Source organism: Macrobrachium nipponense, chromosome 32 (assembly GCF_015104395.2).
Source record: "Macrobrachium nipponense isolate FS-2020 chromosome 32, ASM1510439v2, whole genome shotgun sequence".
Taxonomy (NCBI): Eukaryota; Metazoa; Arthropoda; class Malacostraca; order Decapoda; family Palaemonidae; genus Macrobrachium; species Macrobrachium nipponense.
Window position 1 is genome coordinate 39,226,633 of NC_061094.1, and position 2,500 is coordinate 39,229,132.

At 39.3% G+C, this 2,500-nt stretch overlaps 1 long non-coding RNA gene across 1 annotated transcript; it reads left to right on the plus strand.

The window, feature by feature from the left end:
- The first annotated feature begins 85 nt into the window (after nt 1-85).
- LOC135207125 (uncharacterized) lies at nt 86-745 on the plus strand. The gene is made up of 2 exons (XR_010312889.1): nt 86-473; nt 601-745. It is a non-coding gene; the product is annotated as an uncharacterized LOC135207125 (long non-coding RNA).
- The last annotated feature ends 1,755 nt before the right edge of the window (nt 746-2,500 follow it).

Consider the following 2,500-nt stretch of genomic DNA (forward strand, 5'->3'; position numbering starts at 1 on the left):
TGTGTGTGTATATATATATATATATATATATATATATATATATATATATATATATATATATATATATATATATATATATGTAAGACATAGGGTTTTGATTAATAATATGTTGTTCGTGCATTCTCTGTAACCTGTGGAATGTGGAGGACAGGGCAGAGTAACGACCTGAGGGTAGCTGATCAATGAGTTTCTAGGGGATGGCGTGAGATAAAAGTGCTTAGTTCGTCGAGTCAATGTACGACAGTTTATGAACTCTTCCCAAAGTGCCTTTGTGAAACTAGATGCAGCTAGAACCGCGAGGCGCTAGCGAACTGTGTGTTCGTATGTGCGTGTGCGCCTCTTTCTGTTAAAAGCGTTCATACCCAAGCCTATGGGAGGGATTTTGACAGAGGGCTTCGAGTCATAGGCAAAGATGCCGTGGCATTCGCCGGGGGAGTTTTTTGACATAGTGTTTAGTGTCCGGTTGGGAATGGGTAAGTGTTACCTTTACTTTAGCCAAAGGGGTGGCTTGTTTGATATCTTGTAAGATGTTCCATTTTATTAACTTTGTCTTTAAACTTGTGTGTGTACTTACCAGAATGTGTTCTGTATCTTTGGCAGATGGTTCTGGATTTCTGTGGGACAGAGTTCCCAGGGAAAGGTGTGACCTTTTGGGTGACTTGACAATGAGTTGTTTTAAGTTAGTCTGTAAGACTGGATTACTTAGTTATCGACTTAGTTATTGTAAATAAACGTTATGTTATGATGCAACTCTCTCATTTTCATTACCTGTTAGAATGGAGAGAAAGAGGTGGAGAGAGAGAGAGAGAGAGAGAGAGAGAGAGAGAGAGGCTGTGTATGTAAATGGAGTTATGGGGGTCTGCCTTCCGTTTCGTGTCCACGCTTACCGTATGAAATACATGGAGGTTTTCCCATGTAATAGTGGTGGCAGCGGTTAAAAAGGGGATATAGAAAGTCTTCTTTCTTTTTTTATGCCTAAGAACGCCAATGTAGAGATGGTTGGCCAGTTAGAAAAAAGGGGTAGAGAAAATGTCCGTCCGTGAGATGGGGGGATGAGGAAAGATTTTCTATTAGGGTCATCAAATTTGCTCGTACCAAGATTCTTCAGGGTGGGAGTCGTGAGACAAGCAACTCAGTCTAGTTTGTAAGTGAGTGTTGCTAGTGGTCATCTCACCGGTCGCGTTTGTATTGTGCCGACGAGATTTACGCGTTTTTACGAAGAATTTCGAGTTCTTTTTTTCCCATTATGGAGTGGTGAGTGTTAAACTATTGTTTATCAAAAAGGAGTGGGTTTTTGTTTAAATATTTCTGGGTTATGGGATTGGTTCAAGAGGTCAAAACAATTTTTTCTTTCCCCATAGTGAAGTGTTTTCTTTATTTGCACGTGTTTATAATAGACGTATGCATTCGTCTTTGTTTAAAACATAGGAGTGTATTTTTCTATGCATGGGAACTGTGCTTAGACAAGCAGATTTGGCTTAGTGACACAGAGCGGCCACAATTTTAAGGGCTCAGCACATTTCTGCAGAGAGGCGCCTTGCATTGCGAGGGTGTACGGGCATCCCTTGGGAGGGTAGTTGCATGGGTACCACTAGCCTCACTCGAGAGATAGTGCAGGGATGGGATCCTACTGGTATGCCTCGGGGGAGGGAGTGTTTCTGCCGCTTGACTGAGGGGTTGTTCTCAGGGGGGAGAAATTTTTTTGTCTCAGTGTGGGTGAACTTCCCCCTTTTCCTTTTTTTTTTTTCTTAGTGTTGGAGATGGATTTGGCCTTGACATTGGATGCTAAGATATCAGCTGATTGATTAGTTGATGAAGTGAAATGCCCGTAGAGTTTTTTTTTAAGAAAAGAGATTTTTTTTTTCTCTCCCTTGGATGAAGAGAAAAGGAAATAAAAAGAGATTTTTCTTTTCCGAAAATGAGGGGAAAAGTAGTTAACATGCACGGGATGTGTTATATGTTTCTTTGTGCCTTGAAAGACACAAATATAAGGGGGATACACAGATTATTTTTTTATTGTGTTGGAGAAATTACTTTGAAATGCCGATGATTGGTGTTGTATCTGTGTTGTGTGGCAATGGTGTTATGTCATGGTGTTGCATGCTGGAGAAATTGTATGTCATAGGATTCAGCAATACTGTTGTATGCTATTTGAATTTCACCCTTTGCGAGAGAATTATTGCTTTGGAGAGTTATTATTATTGTTATTATTAATAATTGTTATACTTGAGATGTGTCACGGGAGGTTTGCCTAAGTATAATTATCATTACGGGAGAATTGTTTTGCGAGAGATTTGAGATATTTCATGGGAGATTATTTGATAATTATTACAGATAATTATTCAAGGAGAATTATTACAATGAATTAATGGGAGAAGTCTTGTGTTAATTATTTGTTGAGTTTTTGTAACTTTGGAGAATATTTCAGTGATTCACGGGGATGAGTTTTGCTGAATCTTGATGAATCTGGCTGAATCTTGGTGAGTTGTGTGGAATTTTG